The sequence below is a fragment of the Phaethon aethereus genome (assembly GCF_964289735.1).
Source record: "Phaethon aethereus genome assembly, chromosome: 3".
Lineage (NCBI taxonomy): Eukaryota > Metazoa > Chordata > Aves > Phaethontiformes > Phaethontidae > Phaethon > Phaethon aethereus.
The window spans coordinates 26175270-26199414 of NC_138576.1; positions in this window are offsets into that span (position 1 = coordinate 26175270).

Genomic DNA, 24145 nt, shown 5'->3' on the forward strand with positions numbered 1-24145 from the left:
ATTTGCTTTTTCAGTAAAATAACACAAGTATAGCACTGAACCAACATAGTCCTTCTGCTTCTTTATTTGTATCTAGCCCATTCATTTCTACATTGCATTGTTCTGTACAGTATAGAAACACACTGAACACAGAAATTCTGATTCTTAGTCATCTTCTAGGAAGACAGGGAAAATAGCATATTTCTAATTCTCCTGTGTTCCAGGCTCAAGACTCTCTAGGCTTGTGTTATGATAGCCATGTCTCTACCTCCACTAACCCGTATAGTAGGGCAGTTGGACCACAGATCATCAGGAAATCTCGGGTAGGGAAGCTACACCTCCCTTCCATATCTCTGTAATGAAATAAAACAGGCTTTGTTTGGGGTATGGTCTGTCTGCTTGTGTTAACGCAGTTCTGGTACACTGGTAAGGTTAATGCAAAGCCCACTGATTTTAGATACTGGGAAGAATTCACTGTGACTGCATAGGTTTTTAGCAGCAGTTTCTAAAACCAGTGGTAAGCCCTGGGGTTGGGAATGAACTCTAAGCTATTTCTGTGAGTACTTGTAAATAACCTTAGTGGGTGGCCATGTAATGCCTTGTGTAATCAACTGTGAAGAAGTCTCAAGTTTTGTCTTCCAGTCCTTCTAACTTTACAGAGGTTCAGGTCTGGAGCAGTGTGTATAAACCTTCTCAGCAATCACAAAGGGTGACAGATTTTCCCTGAGAGGCAGGTGGTGTAATGAGCATCACTAGTCTATCATCTCCCAGAGGGTCAAAAGGACAGAGGTGCAGTGAAAGTGTGCACGGTAGAACTTCTGGAGTTTAAAAAGATAGATACCCTATTTTTTGAGATGTTAAATGTGTAAAGCTTATAGGCATGACTCTTATAAAATCTTTATTTCAAGAGCCATTTTTCTACCAGCTTTCAATCTAAGGAAGCCTAAAAGGTGGTCCTTTCCACTACCTTGCCTTCCCTCTCCCCTGTTACCCTGGTGCTGTGTTTGCTCCACATCCCCTGGCAGATGTGGAGCTGTAACACTGCCAGACCCTCATTGTACCTGCATGTATCCCTGGTTCATATCAGTTGCAAATGATTTTCACAAACTCAGAGGGAAAAGGACAAGGCTCAGAGTGATGGTTGGGAAGATTGTAAAGAAACAGAATTCCTTTAATGAATTACAAGTCTTCATAGGCCAGTTGTTCAAATAGGCTTGTGCACTGTTATCTGTACTGGTTGGAAAATGTGGCCTAATTTTCTCTGTGTCTGTTAGTGACTGCGTGTAATTACAAGGGGAATAACTCCCAGAAGTAGTATTTTGGTGTGTGCATATATGTATTCCTGTTTGAATCACTATGCACAAACACGGCAAATAAAATTGCCTGGAAGCCTAAGATGTCATGTCATATCTTTGTTCTGTTAAGTGTAGTAAAGATGGTGGTAGACTTGGAAAGTAACGGTTGTCAAGTGCTCAAAGTGAACTCCTTATTTTGTGAGGACATTTCATATTTCTTTAAAACCCTATGAACATTCAAAGGAGAAAGATTACTGCTGCAAAATAATCTGATGTTTGTCAGTACTCTGACTTAGGGAAGATGTATTTTATGAGGGTTTGTGTCTTTTCAATGATTTTCCATCTTCAGCTGCTGGAACCTGAACAGTAAAGTAGGTATATTGGGAGAGCGTGCCGTTAGTATTGCCAAGGGTCTGCACTGGGGCAGCAGCTGCAGAAAAACCTGTCTCTAATCCATGTCATATCAGCATCTAGTCCTAGGTAGCAGTGCAAGTACAGCACTTTCTTTGCATCTGCACGTGGTCAAGAGCTTGTGACCTTTCTTTCCAGACACAGATCTAACCTCTATTATCCCTGCTTGAGATTAAATAATTTTTTTGTTTTCTCCATATGTTCAAAGACTAAAGCTCTACACTTTAAATAGTACAGTTACAGTCATCTCTTTGCTCACAGGTGCAAGAAGCACTGGGTCATTATTCTGAATATATCCTCCTGCACCTGTTTTGGGGCATACAGCAGTTCCGACTGCCTCTTACACAGCTGTGCAAAGGATATAGCACAAACTAAGCTATAGGATCCTTTCTCAGTACTGGAGTTTATACGCCTTAGTGAGGATGTACAGGTATAAGAAATGAATCTTACCACAAATGTACTAAATCTACATAGATCAGATAGATACACTTAATTATTCAACAAATAATTGCCATTATAAAAATCTGCACCTGCTATGCTACTGTATTTCTGCAGTTTTACTTGGATTGCAGGGAAGGACAAAGGAAAAAAAAATGAAGCAGTTGCATGTAGTTTTTTAAAACTTTGAAAATTACCCCCAGAATGACCAAATACAGATAGCAGATTAATAATAAAGTTACGTATTTGGATTAACGTGACTGTTTCTTCTATAGTCTAGCAAGCTGACTGCTGTATACTGTGCAGAGGGGTCTTCCCTTTTTTAAGAAAGAGTTTCCAGTGTTTATGGCCATCTACAGTAACTGAGATGTAAATGATCCTGAATGATTAACAGTAGGGTTTTGGAGAGCCCTGGGCAAAGGAGCTCCTACCAGATGAGTTAACTTCTACCATTCAGAGGTCTGTGGCAGCTTGGGGAAAGTCTAGTGCTTTTATCTGGCACACTGGAGGGCAGCTGAAAGGAACCAGAACTCCTTTGTACGACGAGAAGTGCCCTGTTGTGCAAAGCCAACGAGCTTAAAAGAAGAGAGCAAGAAAGGGCTAAGAAACACTGCAGAGAGGCTCCATTGTTAACTACTTGTCCATCCAGCGTTTTGAAAGGGCGTTTAGGTAGGAGAATTATATACACTACTCAGACTTGAGGATTACATTACCCCACACTGCTTTCCTTTGTGTCTCAGCTGCATTTGTCACCTTCGTGGCAATTCAGAACCTATTAGAAGGTGTATTTTGAACATTATTCCTCTCAGTTAGTGAGTGTCTGCCTTGGTACTTGTCGGGCAGATTCCAGATGTAAATGTCAGTACTTACAGTGGCATATTTTCTAGTAAATTTTCCTATACAAAGTGTTCTTATGCATCTTAACTACATATGCTTGTAAGGTACCCTTGGAAGGGATTAATTTTATGAATGGAGGATCGTGGCATTTAACTTGTGTGTTATCCCAAGGGTCTCTAATGTAACAAGGAAACTGCTGATTGATGTAACTTGTCCTGAAGCAAAACAATTCTGTTATGTAGGTGTTGTCTAGAGCTCAGCAAAATCACAAGAGATCCTAAAGCTTCGTATTTTGTCTTCAGTTCACTAACAGTAAGCTTTTTTTTTCTGGCATGAAAAGTGAAAAAAAAATCTATTTGACATTTTTTATAGCATACTTTTTTTTGAAACTTGTGGTAGATACATGTCTCTTGCAGTTTATGTGTTGTCTAGTGAAAACTTAATATGTATCTGTTTTGTCAGAAGGTCAAGTCTCCTTCCTCTAGATATCTAATACAGGTCATAATCAGTAAGACTGCTAAAATTATCAGTGTTTTCTCTACAACAGGTTCATCCAGAAGCGCTACTTAAGTATAAATTAAAAATTCTGAATAAGAAGTAAACATACTTCTGAATGGAAGTAGGTCCATTGCTTTTGGACCATTTAGAAGAGGTAAATGGAGAGATATATGTCTCTCATTCCTGATGAGAAGATGTAAAGATTTGTCTTTTTGATCAATCCTGTGCTATCATCTGTCTGTTCCTGTCCCATGCAATACAACAGCCTTCTGATGTCTGTTTCCTCCATGGTGTCAGGTACTGAGCTGCTCAGTTTCTCACCTTGTATTTGTAAAAAGAAGATGAAATATTTTTCTGAGCCCAGTTCTCTTTTTGATTTGTCTACTCCACACTCTACAGATAGATGCTTCAACTATGTGCTTCTCCCTCAGGGTCCTCCTCCCTGAAGTTAATAAAACCTGAGGACTCTATTGCAAATTCCACAAGGGAAGAGCTTCAGCAGAAGTCTGCTACAGGATCTCATGCTTGGTCAGAGAAACATTAAGTGAGCAATATATCTCTTGAGTTCTTAGCACCTTGTTATGGCAGAGTTTCCTGTACCTCCTATTCTGCTTTGTTGCAGCCCCAAGCTCCAGAGAGTGCTGGTGAAGATAATGAAAGGAAGGGAAGAGTGATCTGTGCTAAAGCATAGCAACGCTCTATCTAATCGCTGGGTGAGGAACTGGTTGGATGGCCGAGCCCAGAGAGTCGTGGTGAATGGCGTTAAATCCGGCTGGCGGCCGGTCACGAGCGGTGTTCCCCAGGGCTCGGTTCTGGGGCTGGTCTTGTTCAGTATCTTTATAGATGATCTGGATGAGGGGATCGAGTGCTCCCTCAGTAAGTTTGCAGATGACACCAAGCTGGGTGGGAGTGTTGATCTGCTGGAGGGTAGGAGGGCTCTGCAGAGGGATCTGGACAGGCTGGATCGATGGGCAGAGGTCAACTGTATGAGGTTTAATAAGGCCAAGTGCCGGGTCCTGCACTTCGGCCACAACAACCCCGTGCAACGCTACAGGCTTGGGGAGGAGTGGCTGGAGAGCAGCCCAGCAGAAAGGGACCTGGGGGTGCTGGCTGACAACCGGCTGAATATGAGCCGGCAGTGTGCCCAGGTGGCCAAGAAGGCCAACAGCATCCTGGCCTGTATCAGGAATAGTGTGGCCAGCAGGAGGAGGGAAGTGATCGTGCCCCTGTACTCGGCACTGGTGAGGCCGCACCTTGAATACTGTGTTCAGTTTTGGGCCCCTTGGTACAAGAAGGACATTGAGGTGCTGGAGCGTGTCCAGAGAAGGGCAACGAAGCTGGTGAGGGGTCTGGAGCACAAGTCTTCTGAGGAACATCTGAGGGAACTGGGGTTGTTTAGTCTGGAGAAGAGGAGGCTGAGGGGAGACCTTATTGCTCTCTACAACTACCTGAAAGGGTGTTCTGGTGAGGTGGGTGTTGGTCTCTTCTCCCAAGTAACTAGTGATAGGACGAGAGGAAATGGCCTCAAGTTGCACCAGGGGAGGTTTAGGTTGGATATTAGGAAAAATTTCTTCACTGAGAGGGTGGTCAGGCATTGGAACAGGCTGCCCAGAGAGGCTGCCCAGGGAGGTGGTGGAGTCACCATCTCTGGAAGTGTTCAAAAAACGTGTGGATATGGCACTTCAGGACATGGTTTAGGGAACATGGTGGCACTGGATTAATGGTTGGACTTGATGATCTTGAAGGTCCTTTCCAACCTAGTGATTCTGTGATTCTGTGAATAGTCCTCCTGAAATCCTAATTGATACTGGATCTTCTTTCTCCAATATCCAGAACTCAGAAAGCCCAGGTCTGAAACCACCTGATAAGATAGTTAATGTTGTGGGGGTGAGTGGAAACATTACCCCTCATGCTGTGCCTGAACCAACTCACTCACATGCTCCTCTCCCACTGAGTGAGGAACATGCCTTCCCCTTCAGCCCAGCTTCCCCTGTGAACCTGCTGCAAATGGATCTGTTGTGCAGATTAGGAGCCACATTTTATTGCTCCCCAGATGGTTTGTATTTGGATATTCCGCATCATCAGATCACATGATCATTAGCTGGTCACGCTGTTAACTGCTGAAGGGTTACCGTCTGAAAGCAGCTCCATTGTCTTGGAGCTCCCCTCCCAGGTCCCTTCTGAGCTGTGGGCTTCAGATTCTAATAATGTGAGAAGACTCTTAGCAGCTGAACCAGTAAAAATTAAATGCAAAATAATCAGGCATTCCCATCAGTTCCCCAATATCCACTTGCTTGAGAAGATAAGGATGGCACCTGTCTGGTTGTCCCCTCCTTAAAGGAGCAAGGTGCCTCTAATACCGGCCAAGTCACCCTGTAACACACACATTTCACTAGTAAAGAAAGAAGGGAAATTTGATGAACAAGGAAGACAAATTTGGAGGTTTGTCCAAGATTTGCCAAAAAACAATGCTTTTGTTATCCTGAGTTGTTGCTAACCGTGTGTCTATTCCAACCTCCACCCCTGCAGAGGCTACTCATTTTGCTGTTATTGACCTATGTTCTGCCTTCTATATTTTCTCTGTCTCCATATACCTCAATTCACAGTTTTTGTTTGCCTTTATTTACCAGGGACAACAGTACACTTGGGCCAGACTTCCTCAGGCGTGTTGTGAATCCCTTACTCTTTTCTCTCAGTGCTTAAAACGAGACACAGATTCTGTTACACTCCAGAGTGTCTCAGTCTTGGTACAGTATGTGGATGATATTCTGGTAGCTTCCTCCTCTTTGGAAGCCTGCCAGGAGGACACACTCCATTTACTGTGTGCCTTGGCCAACAGAAGATACAAAGCATCCCAAAAGAAACTGCAATTCTGCAAGCAAGAGATTGAGTATATGGGTCATACAATTTCATAAGGGAAATGACAACCAGCTGACTCCAGAATCTCTGCTGTCTTATCAGTTCAACTCAGACCTCATGGTCTTTACTCATGAGGAGTGATGTAGGCAAACTAGTTGCAGGATGTGCTGTTTGCTCCAAGTTCAAAATTCTAAAAGTGTTTTCCTTCCCTACAGTTTCAAGTGCACAACCTGCTGAGCTTGTTGCACTCACTCAAGCATGTAACCTTGCATCGGGAAAAAGTGTAAATGTCTATACTGATTCACAGTATGAATTTAATGTTTGTCATTCTACAGGTCAGATCTGGAAACACTGAGTTTTTGTTACCTCCTCTGGGGATAGCTTTTCTCGTGGCCCCCTCATCTTAGAGTTACTATATGCTATTATTCTTGCTACTACTATCTCTGTGATGCATTTTCTTCTCACACAGGTGCATTAGATGAAGTAGGCCTTGGCAATGTATATCCTGATGTTGCTCCAAGTGAGCTGCCCATCAGGGTTCTCAAGCAACATTTTTAAATATTGCAGCTCTTAACCTCACTCTCTCTGTTTCTATTGAATATCTGACCAAATTACAAGAACTACCTTCAGAAGAAGGAAAGGATTTATGGTTTCACTCTGTGCAGTACACTTGGTTCATATATGGAGATCTCATGATGGCAGATCTGTAGATCCCCTCTCTTTGTTTCCTACTCTTGCATATGCGGCCCACTCAATTGGCCACTCATGCAAAAGTGGGGTTCCATTCTGCGGCGTCTTCACAGGTCCAAGGTTCACTTACTGTATCAACTCATATGCCATGCCATGACCCAAAATCTGGAGACTGGGTACTGTTGAAGGACTTCAGATGAAACATGTGCCCCTCCTCTGAAGAGGGTCCAGAGGAGGGCCACAAAAATGATCATAGGGATGGAAAACCTCTCCTATGAGGAAAGGCTGAGAGAGTTGGGGTTGTTCAGCCTGGAGAAGAAAAGGCTCCAGGGACACCTTATTACAGCCTTCCAGTACCTAAAGGCAGTTTATGAGAAAGATGGGGACAGACTTTTTAGCAGGGCCTCTTGTGATAGGACAAGGGGTAATGGTTTTAAACTAAAAGAGGGCATATTTGGAGTAGATATAAGGAAGACATTTTTCACAGTGAGAGTGGTGAAACACTGACCCAGGTTGCCCAGAGAGGTGGTAGATGCCCCATCCCTGGAAACATTCCAGGTCAGGTTGGATGGGGCTCTGAGCAACCTGGTCTGGTTGAAGATGTTCCTGCTCATTGCAGGGGGCTTGGACTAGATGACCTTTAAAGGTCCCTTCCAAAACAAAGATTCTATGATTCTATGATCTGTCACGACATTGGGCTGGTCCACTTCAAGTGTTTCTAATGACCTATACAGTAGTGAAGGTTGCAAAAAAGAGTGCCTGGATCCATGTGTTCTGCTCTTGTAGGACAGTGTCACCCAAGGAACTCCAGGAACCTCTGGAATAACCCAATCAAGTAAGGTCAGAATCTGGACCACTGCCAGAGGGGTATCAGGTTTTAGAATTTATAACTGCTGTTAGATGAATTATAGAGATGGCAGATTTAAAAGTTTTATGCATTTTCCTGATGATTACTATAACAAAGACTGGCTTGGAAAAAAATTCGCTTGTTAAATTATCCCAAGTCTGGGCAAATTCCACTAACCTTACAAACTGTTGGCTATGTACTTATCTACCCTCCCAGGGAACACTGGCATTACCTCTGTTGGCTTTCCCACAGAGGATGCCTGCTAATGCTTCTCGGAAGAATAACTTGAGAAATCGATCGGCAGGGTTCCCATGAACCATTGGCTGCCAGGGATTCCCTGTGAATCCTCATTCCTTGTGACTAAATGCATCATTTCACATGAATATTGAAGGAGAAGGAGAAGATCTAGGAGAGGTTTATGGATGTGAGACAACATTCAGTTGCATATGGAATCCTGCAAGTATAGATACTACCATCAAACGAGGGAGAGTCAGGTGGAAGCATACATACAATTGTTCACTGGAGTGTAATACTACTAATTGCTGAGGCACTCCTCATGGTATTTCTGATTGCATGCCCCGGTATCAGCATCGCCACTATTATCTGCTGAAAGATACTGTGCATTGCCTGGGTTCATAAATCATACAGGATTATACTGGATATGGGCCATCGTGCCTGCAAAGGCTTGCCGCTAAACAGCACAGGCACCTGCACCCTGGGACAGCTACTCACCCATGCTGAAGTACACCGTACTCTATCTTCAGAGTTGGTCCACAATGTATGAAGACACATTAAATCCCTTAACCCTTTAGTGAAAAGGTCAAGACCCAGACAGATGTATTCGGAGCTATATTTCTGACTCTTGACATAATTGAGCTTGAAACTGCCATCATAAATATATTCCATCAAATATCCCATCATATATGCATCATATATACCAGACTACGGCGTCTATGAGCAATACAACAAATGCAATTCTTGCCTTATATGAAGTAGTATCAGGAATATCAAAAGTAGTGCTCCAGAATCGATGGGCATTAGATGTGGTGTTGGCATCACAAGGTAATGTGTGTACACTGGTAAATGCTACCTATTGTACTTACACTGATCAATTTGGCCATATAGCTACTGAAATGTCTACCACAAGGAAAAATTTACAAGTCCTCCACAAAGTAGAGGAATGGGAATGGAAAGGGGACTTGTGGGGATTGTTACCAGATCCTGGAGGATGGTTTGGGAATATTTTTAGGTTGATCTTGAAGTGGACCATTAATCTATTACTAATTAATCTATTGCTTTTATAACTAATCTATACTATTAATCTATTACTAATCGTTATAATAGCTTATGTAATAGTGCAGTTGATTCTGTGTTGTCTGAAAATGGGATATAAACAAATGAAGAACAAAAAGCATAACTCCGAGTGAGGCGAAAAAAATGTTTTTGTAAATTGAAATAGAAAAGAAGCATAAGGAGGAGTTTGAAAACCTTGCAATAATGAATGTGTGTGAGTAATAACTACTCAAAAAAGGGAGGAATGAAGTGGAAATTGAAGTGGTAATTGCTCAGTGATAATAATTCATGACTGTAGAACAACCTGGTTTAGCAGGCAAGAAGGGCTTGCATGCAGAACCAGGTTAAACTGGGTAGAAGTGGCAGTGCCAGAGGGGAAACAACTCCATGCAAGGGACCATAAAATCCCTTGTGTATAGGGTGAGAAATGCCACAGTATTGACTTGTAATGATATGATTGATGCTGGTGCAAGCATACTCAAGGAATTGGCTTGTGCTGCATGCTTGCAGACTGCCTGTAGAACCATGTGTGGTGATGGGGCTCTGCCTAATGCATTTCTCATGAAATCTCTTTATAGTTAAGCATGAATCTGTGTTTAATTCACCTAAAGGCGTACAACAAAAAGTCCCCGATGATTGCAAGAAATATTAAAAAAAATCCCACCTCTATTACATTTATTGCTGATTGACCTTGAAATGATTCTTTGATAAGCTTTAGAGAGCTCCTTCTTCTGAATGATAGTGAGGTACTTATCAATATCAAACATTCTAAGGCGAGTGTTTTTATATGACTGAGTGCCAGCCATACTTTTGGGGCCAAATCTCCAAACACTGCACTCAAAGCTGTAAGGACTATGGAAAGGTTTAATGAGTATGGTTTAGTGGAAGGCTACAATGAAAGTCCCCGGCCTTATGGGACCACTGTCCAGTACATATCCTCAAACTGTCTTGATTATTCTTCATCTGCCCTCATTGGTCTAAGTTTATCTTATTCAATATGGCAGAAAAGAAAGTCTGTGCACTGTCTTTACTAGTCGTTAACACCACATAGTCTCAGCAATTTGGCACATGCAAGGTGTCATGTTCTGCCAGTTTTCTGGGGTACACCCCCAAAAGAGTAACTGCTGAGAGGAAATCTTCCTACACCACAGAAAAATCTACAGACCAAGCTGTCAGTCTCAGAATCTGAGTCCTCCCCATAATGGCAAATGGAAAGGTATCTAGGTGGACTGTCATGACTAAAGTGCCTATATCCCCTTTTCTACATCCTCCTCCACTATGCCTTAGTGACTTTCAGATATTTTATCCCCCTTCCTTCCTCATGAAGTTTGTGCTCTATCAGTGCTGTTAAAAGTCAAGTCTGGGACTATTAACCCAAATGTGCCTAATAACATGCATGCAAGTCTCAAGGCGATACTTTGAATGGCCTTGCATCCTCAACACACTTGTATGTCCCATTGTCCTTTATAGCTACTATTCACACCTACCCACAGTCTTTCACTCGTTCCATCACGCTTTATTCTTCTCATATTTTTATCCCAGCAATCATAATGCTTGTTCTGGCCACCACCACTTTTCTAAACAGCCATTAAGTTTGCCAACAGCTACTGTGCAAGGACATAAAGCTATAGAAACCTCAAACAGAAAGGGCATGTACTGGGATTCAAAATGTTCCTTCTGCTGCCCATACTGTTGTCTTCCTTCAACTCCCTGCTCTTTTCTTCCCAACCCCATAGTGCAGTCCATGCAGGTATTGTCTTACTGATCAGCCACTTGTGAACCTGGTCAGAGCACAGCTCTCAGAACCAACATAGAAAGTTCATAGCAAATATGCTTACTCTCTTCTTTTGCCCTGCTCCTGTTGCTAGGCTCAAGCTCCTTTCATAAACCTTTTAGACAAGGACAAGGGGGGACATGCATTTGTGAACTAAACATGAGCAAGACAGAGAAAAGTGCTGTGTGACTAGGAATTAATTCTGCAGGCAGCTGGCCATGATTTGACCTCTCTCTCTTTCCTGAGAGACCATTCTTGCTGCTCTCTAAAAATCTCAGACAGGTTATTTTCCAGAGTCCATTTCAATGTTCACAACCCCAGTTCCAAAGAACTCAGGTTCACCATTGCACAAGTTGCAGCAATTCTGAAGAGGGAAGCTCTTATTTGTGTCAATAGCCATTTTTCCAAACAAATTCTTCCAAGATAAAAGAAACAGTATAATCTTGAGAAGTACTGTTGATCTTGTAAAGAGTTTCTTTGTGCATCTTCTCCCTCAAATAGCTGGAGTTCAAAGAATCTGCAGATGATTCATTCATTGTGTTCAATACACATATTTGTCTGTGAAAAAACCTAAGTTGGGCTACCTCCAAATTTTGTTCTGCAACAGGTCCAGCCTGCAGAAAGGAATATCCTTCAAGGCTAGCTCTGTGGACAGCTCTGTTTAGGAGAACTGCCTAAATTCCTGGTCAGACAGTCCACTAATTTGATTTAGAGATCCATTTGGAAGAATGTTTCTTTTTGACTAATTTCTATATTTTTCAGAACAATTTCTGGTCTTGGACAATGGTCTTGGTCTATGAAATGCAGAAAACCTTCTTAGACTTCACCTTTTTTTTTGGTAGGGTCTTCATTATAGGGACAAAAGAACTTCATCCTGGCTTCTAAGTTTCTATTTTGGCAGCGTCCCAGTTTCTGAGTATTCCAGGGTGAGCCAGGAGATGGACACTTTTTGCAGCATCTTGTGTGACTTCTGGAATGTTAGATGGAATTAATATTAGGGGAGTACTGCTTGGGGGGTGCTTGCTTTTAGGATCTATTTTTGCCCATATCTTGAATGTATTGTAAGAAAAAAATATTGTAATGGAAAAAGATAATGATTTTTTTGCTCTTCCTAGGATAAAGTGTATGTCACATACTGGCAAGTGCACCATCTTTTGACTTTGTTCCCTGGAAAAGGAGACTTGTTGCTTTGAAATTCACACTGGCCTTTTTAGCTCCTCCCTGGGATGTACCAACCTCTTTGTATTTTGGAGTACTGTCCTCTTCTGCCATTCCAGTTGGTTCCCTTCAAAACAGCGGGCATATGGGTCTTCTTGCAAATAGCAGGAAGAATTGTCCACAGAACATGTTAGTAAGCCTTGAATGAGCAATGAATACCCTGTTCTTGTGGCACTTGGGTGGACCAGGTGAATGAGGACTGGTGTTTTCTGACTGACTCTGATGCAAACAGGCACTGAAAGGCACATATGTAATGAGCTTTATTTTCCCCTTTTCCCAGCTTGTGCTAATATGTGCTGGAAAGCAACAATGAAAATAGTTTAATATGCATTTATTTGGAGGAGGGCAGAGGGAGAGTATGCAGGGAATATCTGATGAAGATCAGGTAGGAAAAAAAAATCATATGCTAGAAGAGTGAACATTACTGCGGATCTTATGGGAGTTTATGGGATATCATGCTCATCTCGTGTTCCTCTAAAACGTTCCTAGGGCTTGCAATATGGATGTGGAAGATATGCCCCACTCTGGGACTTTTGGAAGCAACTTGATGTAACTACTATGCTAGAATTCATGTTAAATTTAAAGTAGCTAAATTTAGGCACATGTATGTGAGTGCTTACAGGTGTGATGAGTGTCTAAATTCCCATGTTAGGTTGTAGAGTTGTAGTCAATATACCCAATGGGTCCTAGAGAGCTGTTCAGCCAACCAAACCCAAGAGAGAGGATGCAATTTCCTAAGTACAGATGCCAATTAAGATATTGTAGGATATCTAAACAACCACATGGGGCTGCCAGATATGACACAGATGTTATAGGAGTTACTCAGACTTCCTGATTTTCTACAGAGGCCAAGTGGGACAAACTACAGTGTCTGAAATGATACCAGGTCTCCAATTAATACAGTCAGTGAAGAATAGAGTGATTCGGTTTTCAGACAGTAGAGGTTTCATGCACTTGTGCACATGTAGGCATCTAGTGTCATTTGGGATAACCTAAGGTATCATGCTTGTTTACTCAATTGCAAGTCCAGATAGTGAGATCTTCCCAATGTCTTGAATAGTTTCTGCCATCTCCAACTAGATATCCAATAGCTCATGTATCCTAAGTAAGTAAATGGTTCTAAATAACTATGTGTGGGCAACAGAGCTGAGCCCATAATATTAATGTTTTATAAAAATAAATGCACCAATATTTTATAGATGGTTTTAAAAAATGTGGTTTAACCATAATTTTAATAACAGTTATTCTCTCTATATGGTTAGAAGAGAAATCCCTACTTTCTATCCATGTCATGCACTCTGACAACTACATACACATAGTAATTATTTTATCCTCCAGCTCTCATGTTCAATGACTGCAAAAAAGTTCTGAGACTTAAGTGTGAATGAAATTCATATAAGGTAAAGAATATTTTGCCAGTGTTACAGTGGTTCCTGGGATGATGGTAATATTGTTCTTCTCCCAGAATCTTAGTGTATCCATTGTAGACTGTATCAGAACAGGAATGTAATGAAAGAAATATCACTATCAAACTTTAGCATGCCAGCAAAAATTCCTAGTCTGGACACAGATCAGAGATTGACACAATGGTCATATTCCTCAGATTTCATATAAATTTTTAGAGGTGTCTTCTGGTGATTTATTTGTCCAGACTGATTCTTTGACAAATTTTTAATTTTATCACTTTTATAATACTTCCAATTTCCATGGTTGAAGAGAAATTTTAAATAAAATTATTATTCAATGTTTTTAATGAATTTGCTGTTTCTACCTTTTTGGAATAATTGCCATGATTGAAGATACATTGCTTGCAAGGATACAATTTCATCCATGCACTCAACTCCACAGAGTGAGAACCACAAAAGAAAAAGCTCATCCTTCTTAATGACTGCAGTCTATTTAGCTCTTCCTAATTTAGCAAGTGGTTAGTATTAAACAACTTGAAATATCTTCACATCCAAGACAAGGACCATGGTCTAGAGCTTGCAGTCACTATACAAAATCTTACATTGACTTGTTTCATGAACTTGCAGAAGTCACTCTGGTTATGGTAGCAAGAGCAACAGTGTTTCCTAGGCTCTGTACCTGCATGTGTGCACTAATTATGTCCTGGGTAGAAACTAGGAAATGATTTATGTGTTTCCATCCCTCTCATGCACCCTCCTCTCCCGCCACTCTCTCTCACATGCTGCTCACGTCCATTGAAAGGAAATTTTGTTAGGCAATCCAGATAAAATCATGGTTGACTCTAGCCTCTTCCCTGTTGTGGACATAGTACCAATATCCCAGAAAATACTGTTATTCATGCTTACTCTTTGTTCAAGTGCAGCATTAAATTGAAATCAAATCTCTCATCTGTAAAATGGTAATGATTTACCTTGTCAGGATAACATGTGCTTGGCACAATCCAGGATTTCTCCTTGCATGTGTACACCTATATACAGCGTAGGAGACACCACTAGGTTGCCAACTCAATGTCATTTAAACAGGAAATTCAAAATTTTGACTTTTAATCTCTCAAAGAAATGAGATATTTTGATCTTTTTTCCCTTGTGGGTCTCTCAATAATTACACAGCATGAAGGTAAGGGAAATAGTTTTAAAAATCTAAAAGCTCTTCTTACATTTCTATTATCTCACCTTTTTTGTATTCCATTTAGTGTTAACATGTTTCAGCATTGGATCTCACAACCATGAATAACATTCTTGCTTTTAGTGTAACAATACAGACACTCTATTTATAAATGAAAGAAAAAGTTTATTTTATCTACAAGTTACGCAGGTAAAAATCACATTTTCTGAACAACATCCTAGCAACTCAAATGTAGACTACATATTCATGTCTTAGTTCAACAAGTTCATGTCCCTTAGACTAGCAAGTTATTTTTTATTTCCTTCCTCCCTTTTTTTTATCTGAACAGAGATATCCAATATGAGTAACACACTATAAAGGACATTAAATTTTTGTTACTTCTTCATGAAAGTCTATTCACAACAGTGGTGCTACATCACACTAAATTAAGGTGTTATACAATTATCTTACTACTGTATATTTTCTACATATGTGAATTTAATTTTATCCTAGATAAGTGTATTATGTGTTTTTGTCAATCTATCTTTTGTCCTTTTATTCAGAGATACTTGACCTTTCTTTCCCCTCAAAAAATCTTAAAAAAAATCCAACCCACAAAACATGACAGAAAATAAAGGTAAGCAGTGAGCAAACTGAACACAGGTATTCAAACACCTCATACTTTTGTTATTATATGTTCACTGTTTTTTTGATTTAGCTGCTCATTCAGTATACTTCTCACTCTCTGTCGCCATAGTAGTATGAAGTCTTATACATATATTTCCTCACAATATTGCTAGAAAATACTGTTCTTATTGAATCGATGGGTATTTCAACCAATAGGACTCCTATTTCACAGCAGAGAGAACCTTAAGGTTTAATATTATGAGAGAGACCTAGATTTCTCAATGCCAATTTTGGTACTCAGTCTCATCATTTGTTACCACTGAGACTGTCAAATCCCTTTTGAATGTCTGTCTGTATTTTGTGGACATGTGAATAAATTTCTAAAAGTGAAACTGCTTGGAGACTCAGTTCTGGAGCGTTCCTCAGCAGCATATTCCCCTACCATCGTGCCTTTGGGTGAGATGTGGCAGATGTTCCTAGAGCATTCTTGCCACAGTTAGTCTTGTACAATAAAGAACTGGGGACTTATATGCTAAAAGATGTCTCCTTATAGCAAGTGGCCTGAGATGAGGATATTTAACTGGTAAGGCAAAGACCTGAGGTCTTCCGAGTTTAAAGCAGCATTCTTGCACTCAAGTCTCCCTCCAATAAGAGTGCCTTTATCACCAGGGGCTTTGTCCTGGTGTACGTCCTTCTGCTTGAGCCTCTTCTGCTTTGTATGAATAACTACATACTTTTTAGGGCGCAGGCACTGGAACTTGTCTTAAATAGTCATTATGGATGGGGCTGTCCATTTTGGAGGAAGGAGCAGATTTCAACCATATGGATATGATGTGACCTGGGCCATGCCGTTTTTCCTCAGGCCAGAGAACAGGCTCTGGCCCATTTTAATAGTACAGACTTAGTTATGACAAGTAGCACTGGAGGAAAATTACTTTCCCTAATTTCAGTGCTATACCATAGTTGTACATTACAAATTAATAAAGTAGAACTAAGCCCAACACTGGTAATTTAACTGAGGCTTCCAAAAGCAACAAATGCAACTAGAAAACCAGTTGTTAAGTTAGTTAAAAAATAGGCTTCAAAGAGAAAAGCTGTGGGGAAGGCACTGGCTAAGAGGACTTGCAGTCTGCTTTTAACCATGACACTGATTTTCTATCATGCTTCTGGTAAGTCACTTATTCTTCCTGAAAAAAACACAAAAAGGAGTCAGTAGGCCAATTTCAGTTGAATAACAGAGCTTATTTTTAATAGAAATGGCATGCTTTATTAGAAATTCTACCTTTCTTATTCTCCTCACTGTCCCAAGTCCCAGTCTGCCATACCGTGAAACCACTTTAGTGTCCTGCAGGAATGTTGCATCTCAAAATCTATTAACACCATGTAAATATCAATTGTTATGGAGATAAGCAGTGTAAAAAACCAATAAATACAACATTTTACAAAGATGCTGTAGCTGAGAGACAAGAGATATAAAGCCTATATAAACAGTTCTAATATTAGACTGTTCTGTCTCATTAACTAATTTCTAGGGGATCACAGAAAGAAAAAGGGGTGAAAAGGAGATATGCAGGGAATGCAATAGATTTGGTATAATAAATTTGGTATCCATACAACATGTGAAAAAAGGGAATAAACTAGCACAACTAATGAAACAAATACTGAAGTGACTTCTATATTAAATGTAGCAAAACAACTGGGATGTTCAATAGAACAAAGTGAGTAAAGAACTACAGAATAAAGAGTGGTGAGGGAATGTTTAAATTCAGTAAGGTTTAAAATATTTTATTTTAATTAAAACAATAAGTACATTATTTTCAAACTTTTCTTTCAGTGAAAAATATTGGTTTCTGGTTTTGGTCCCAAATAAACTTTGATATATCAGAATCCTTAGGGAGATGAAATAAAATTTTTAGACTAAAAAAGGCATAAAGTGTGTTTAAACTCCTATTGAGCCCCATTTTAGAACTGAAAGGAGGAAAATCATAGAATAGAATCATACAAACAGAGAATAGTTTGGGTTGGAAGGGACCTTTAAAGGCCATCTAGTCCACCCCCCTGAGCAAGGACATTTTCAACTAGATCAGGTTGCTCAGAGCCCCGTCCAACCTGACCTGGGATGTTTCCAGGGACGGGACATCTACCACCTCCCTGGGTAACCTGTGCCAGTGTTTCACCACCCTCCCTGTGAAAAATTTCTTCCTTCTATCTGGTCCAAATCTGCCCTCTTTTAGTTTAAAACCGTTACCCCTTATCCTATCGCTACAGGCCCTGCTAAAAACTCTGTCCCCATCTGTCTTATAAGCACTCCTTAAGTACTGAAATGCTGTAATAAGGTCTCCCCAGAGCCTGCTCTTCTGCAGGTTGACAGCCCCGACTCTCTCAGTCTGTCCTCAGAGAAGAGGAGTTCCATCCTTCGGAACCTTTTTGTGGCCCTCCTCTGGACCCACTCTAACAGGTCCATGTTTTTCCTGTGCTGAGGACTCCAGAGCTGGACGCAGGACTCCAGATGGCGTCTCAGCAGACTGGAGTAGAGGGGCAGAATCCCCTCCCTTGACCTCCTGGCCACGCTGCTTTGGATGCAGCCCAGGATGTGGTTGGCCTTCTGGGCTGCAAGCACACATTGCCAGCTCATGTCCAGCTTTTCACCCACCAGTACCCCCAAGTCCTTCTTGGCAGGGCTGCTTTTGATCCCTTCATTCCCCAACCTGGACTGATACCAGGGGTTGCCCCAATGCAGCTGCAGGACCCTGCACTTGGCCTTGTTGAAGCTCATGAGGTTCACACAGGCCCACTTCTCAGGCTTGTCCAGGTCCCTCAGAATGGCGTCCCATCCCTCAGGCATGTCAACTGCACACTCAGCTTGGTGTCATCTGCAAACTTGCTGAGGGTGGACTCAGTCCCACTGTCTATGTCACTGATGAAGATATTAAAGAATACTAGTCCCAATATGGACCCCTGAGGGACACCATAGTCTGCTGTGCCAAGCATGTGTGTGATTTGCTTGTATTTCTCCAGTTCATATCCTTTATCAGTGAATAGCCAATACCTGAAAACCTTTGATGTATGTATTCTCATAGTGTGGGAACACTCTTATCATGAATTTACTGACAGACCATGGAAGCTATGTGTGACTAAATGACTTGCCAATGTTCACCCAGGCAGTCTGGAGTCACTTCCCTAAAAGAAAATTGAATCCTGGTATTCAAATTTCCAAGCTAATGCCTTAACCTAATACTGGGTCCCTTAACTCTGGAATTATCCTCCCTTATTTCATCCTATACAGGGAACAAGCATGTTTTCTTTTCCTCTTTTGCACTGCAAAGAACATCAATTCTCTGCCTTTCTTTGTAGAGATGTGATGGATACACAGCTCATCAATTCTAGGATATGTATTTCATACTGTGTGTAAAGGATTTTCCTAATGAAAAATTAAAAACATATGTATTGTCCCACCCTAGTACTATCCCAGTCCTTGGCAACATGTCTCAAGTAGCTTTTACAGTAATGGAAATATTCTGTCTTTCAGGGGAGTTACATTTTGTGGTCTGCTGAATACCATCAAACCAATGAGGAACCCTTACACAATTGCAGTCTTGTCTTAATTTAGACACAGAAGGAAGATACTGAAATGAAGAAAAATTTAATGAGAGGTTATCATTATTTATCTCTTAGGTGGACAGACCACCCTAGAAAGAAGTCATACCACCAGGAGAAGGGAGGTAGTTTGGAAACCTGTGTGCTGCTTGGGTGTTAGTGATTTCTGCTCTGGGCTTGCTGAAAGTGGTAAAAGTGCTGACTCCGTGTCCACATGGGTTAGCTGACTAGATAGGGGATTGCCCTAAGAGTGGTTTTCTGCTTTGCAAATAATTAAGATAAAGTTGGGTTTATTATACTGTTTATCACTCCTGACTGTTCAAATCTATGTTCTAAAAATTGCTTACATTTTAAATAAAGTGAATTTGCTCAGGGAAGTTGGAGATATCCTTAGAAATATTCAAAAGCAGACGGCCCATGCTCCTGGGCAACTGGCTGCAGGTGGCCCTTTTGGAGCAGGGGATTCGACCAGATGACTTCCAGAGGCACCTGCCAACCTCGGCCATTCTGTGGCTCTGTGAATTACCAGAATAAGTTTTAACCATGCCCTGTATATATTTGTTCCATTCATAAAGCATTAAGTATTCTTTGAGTCCAGAAACACATACAAGTTTGAAGCTCAATAATGGAAAACACACAATATTTCCAGGGAGGCATTCAGGTGGGAGGGTTTTTGATTGCTACGTAAATAAAGATGAAGAAATGTCAATGTTTGTGGTGGGTTGACCTTGGCTAACTGTCAGGTGCCCACCAAGGTGCTCTATAACTCCTCCTTCTCAACAGGATGTGGGGGGGGGAAATGTTATGAAAAGCCTGTGGATCAAGATAAAGACAAAGAGATCACTCAGCAATTACTGTCACAGGCAAACCAGATTCCACTTGGGGAAATTATTTTAATTTATTTCCAATTAAACAGAGCAGGATAATGAGAAATAACAACAAATCTAAAAAAACCACCTTCCCCCCACCCCTCCCTTCTTCTTAGGCTGAACTTTACTTCCAACTTCTCTACCTCCTCCCCCGAACAGCACAGGGAGATGAGGAATGGGGGTTACTGTCAGTTCATAACTCTTTGTCTCTGCCACTCCTTCCTCCTCATGGTCATCTTCTGCTCCATTGTAGGGTGCCTCCCATGGAAGACAGTCATTCACAAACTTCTCCAACGTGCATACTTCCCACAGGCTTCAGTTCTTCACAAACTGCTCCAGCCTGGGTCTTTCCGTGGTATGCAGTCCATCAGGAACAGACTTCTCCAGCGTGGGTCCCCTGTGGGATCACAAGTCCTGCCAGGAAACCTGCTCCTGCTTGGGCTCCTCTCCAGAAGCCACAGTTCCTGCCAGGACCTGGGATCACAACCTCCTTCGGGTGCATCCACCTGCTCTGGTGTGGGGTCGTCCATGGGCTGCAGGTGGAGATCTGACTCACCATTAACCTCCATGGGCTGCAGGGGGACAACCTGCTTCCCCACAGGCTGCAGAGGAATCTCTGTTTCGGCGCCTGGAGCACCGCCTCCCCCTCCTTCTTCACTGACCTTGGTGTCCGTAGAGCTGTTTCTCTCACATATTCTCACTCCTTTCTCCCAGTTGTTGTTGTGCAGCTTTTTTTACCCTTTCTTAAATATGTTGTCAGAGAGGTGCTACCAATGCTACTGACTGACTCAGCTTTGGCAAGTGATGGGTCTGTGTTGGATACAGCTGGAATTGGCTCTATCTGACATGGGGACAGCTTCTGGCATCTTCTCCCAGTACAACATTGAAAATTAAATTTGATCAACAAGTTATGAAAACTATGACAAAATACTGTCTCTCAAAGTATAAAACCGGCCAAGCAGATGCTCGTAAGGATGGGAAAATTAGGCAAGTCCCATAAGCTGAGATCAAATGAAGTCAGTCATACCAAAATTAAAAAGAAGGTACAAGGGAGGGAGAGTGAGCATAGTAACATGACATACAGAAAGACATGTTTAGATACAGTAAGTAAAATGATCCAGTGAAGACACAAGATTTTGTAGAATACTGAGTACGTCTAAAATTTACCAATATTTTTGAAATTGACCTGCAGATGATTGTCAGCTGTCATGTAAACTGAACAGACAGAATATAGATATAGGTATTCTAAAGAGAGTACTGGAGAAACAAAGTAATAAATTTGTACTAATAATTTAATTTGAACCACACTTTAATATCTTGTGGAATAACGTGTCAGGGATTTATGATGCAATTTCTTCCAACATTGTCTGGGAGAAACACAGGGTATGAACTTTTACAGTTTGAAAAATGTACAGAAGAGAAGTATATTTTTCTGGCTAGGTTGTTTTTCTTTTCATTTCTTTTGTTTTCTTTTTTTTTTAGCAAAGCAAAATCTAGTGTCAAACTGTTCCCTTTCACTGTGTAACGACTGTAGCAGTTCTTCCCACCGTGTTTCTATTCCTCAGCTGCAATGTTACTGTTATCTAGAAGTCAGGTCAAAACAGAACTCTTCAAGCTATTTTGTGCTTTTAAGACTTGTTATTGACTGAAATGTAAGTGCCTGCCCAAGCTAAGTTCTGCAAACTAATGTTAAGTAGGATAGACATCCACGATACTGGATATAGGAAATCTAAAATAGATTTTACATTCTACGAAAGAGTCCATCTCTTTTATACTATAAAATATTTCAGGATACTTTCAGTTTTGCAATCTCTCTGTAACAGCAAAGTTCATTCTATTCCTCTCTGCAGGTCTAAAGTAGCTGGAGTTTTTCCTTACACTGCCTTCTATAAATCTCAGCAGGAAAGAATAAGTGGATTAATTCAACTTAATGGAAATAAAATGACATCTTTCATGACACAGATACTTTTTGAGACTTGTCACAGTTCGTCCTGGAAAGTAATGCAAAGATTAATACAATGGGGTGCCACATGAGATGTGTTCTAAAAAGGAAATTCTCCTTCTGCCCAATGCATCTTTAAAAGTATGCGTTCAAGGAACTTTTTTAAATCTCTGCTTTATGACTGCAGAGTTTCTTTTAGCTGGAACAGAGGACTTTTCTCTGAACCCTTTTCTCTTGTGCTGTGTTCTGGGCTGCATGATGTAACCTGCATGACATGTTGTCCGGAGGATAATTGTGTCACTTGTACTGCCATAATGGATCAGTATGCAGTCAGATTGTTGAGCCTACTTGAAAAGGTAAGTCTGGAGTGTTCTTTGAAGTGTCTTAGCTGGGTTTGTCCCAGTTAATATCACATACCAGCTAGATTTTACAGAGTGATGCAAGTAAACTGGAACTTACAGACTCTTTAAAAACTACTTGTGGAGTGTGTTTCAGAAGCCCAAGATAGTCCCTGGGTAATATCACTTTCCCTGAACTTTGCTTTCAGCCTGCCTGTTTTCTGAAGTCATTTCCATCAGGATACTCAGATTACACAGCATTAATCCATAAATGTCATTTAGCATTAAACTCTACCCTGGTAAAACAATAATTAAGAAAGATGACACTAGTTTGTCATTCTCAGCTTGTCTGCAAGACAAATGATAGTGTTGACTATTAGTTACCTTTACCTGCTCAATAAGTAAGAATTCCAATGATTTGAACAAAAGCCACATATTAAGAAGATTAATGCACACTTTAAGTCTAGAGGGAGAAAAGAGAGTGTACTGGGAAAGTATAAAAAGATATAATTATTACAAATTTTTTTTACTGAGAATAAAGTATATAATGCAGTACTACTCTAACAATTTTACTAAATGAGCTGCTTTGTTTCTGAAGTACTTTATAATTTTTGTAGTTCACAATTTTCTATTAAACTACAAGATTTTCTGTTAATACCTGAATCACTTTTATCTTTAAATACTCTTTAAATACTTCTAAAATATCCATGGAAAAATGTGTCTTATAATACACTTGTTTCTATTAGAGGAAAATCTATGCTCCAAGTCAGTTTAAGTCCTTGTTTGTACTTCAAGGACAAATCAACGAATTTTAGCAACATTGCATCTGTTTGCTGATAAGTTTGGTATTTTGAGCCCTCTCTGAGTGGACATTTACAGTCGTAGTGTTCTCAGCTAGGGTTCCAGTTTCAATGATGCAGATATAACAACTGTAGGTTTTTTATAAATACATTAACAAGAGAGGCCCTACTGTATTTCAGTCTCACGCAAAAAAAGACAAACATAGATAAATATAGTCCAGAAGTCTGTGACTGTTGGTCAAAACTGCTCTTAAACATTTACGTACATGGAGTTATACTGATTATTTTAGTAAAAGAGCTCCCAGGTTTCTGTTTTGCATGACAGCATTGGTCCTTCAGTTCTAGCAGGAAGGAAATGCTTGGGCCCTTCTTGGTTTGTTCCCATTAGCAGGGAAAAAAGGTGACATGTCACATATTTTGTGGGGGTCATTTCTGTTCTTTTATGGAGAATGGATACTAATGTTCTTTCCCTCCAGACTTTGGGAGCAAAGTACAGTGTTTTCTCTGCCCACAGTGCAGTCACATCTTCCTTCCATCTCACCCCATGCCCCCAAGTGTTCACTGTTTCTGAAAATCACACAGTTGCTTTTCTCCCCTTCTTACTGCCTCTTGATTTTCTGATTATTTTTCCATCTCTGAAAATTTTTTTTCTGTCTCTGTCTCTGTCTGTGGAGATGGTAATCCATGGAAGAGTTGGTCAGAGGTGCAGCAAACATAAGCGGGACAGTCAGCAGAAGATGTTCTTACTCGAAGGTACGTGATCCCTAAGTTTGTATAAGTAAATGAGTTACTAGCTTACTGGTATTCTGAGAGTCCAGGGTATAGGCATGAGCCATTGCCCATAATGTTGAAGTATGTCCTGGTTTCAGCCAGGATAGAGTTAATTTTCTTCATAGAAGCTAGTGTGAGGCTGTGTTTTGGATTTGGGATGAGAAAATGTTTATAATGTGCTGATGTTTTGAGCTGTTGCTAAGTAGTCAAGGAGAGTCCAGCTTCTCATGCTGGCCTGCCAGTGAGCAGGGTGGGGGTGCACGGGAACATGGGAGGGGACACAGCCAGGACAACCTACCCAGGCTGGACAAAGGGATATTCCATACCATATGACATCATGCTCAGCATATAAATCTGGGGTGAAGAAGAAGGAAGGGGTGGAAGGACATTCAGAGTGATGGCGTCTGTCTTCCCAAGAAACCATTACATGTGATGGAGCCCTGCTTCCCTGGAGATGGCTGAACACCTGCCTGCCCATGGGGAGTGGTGAA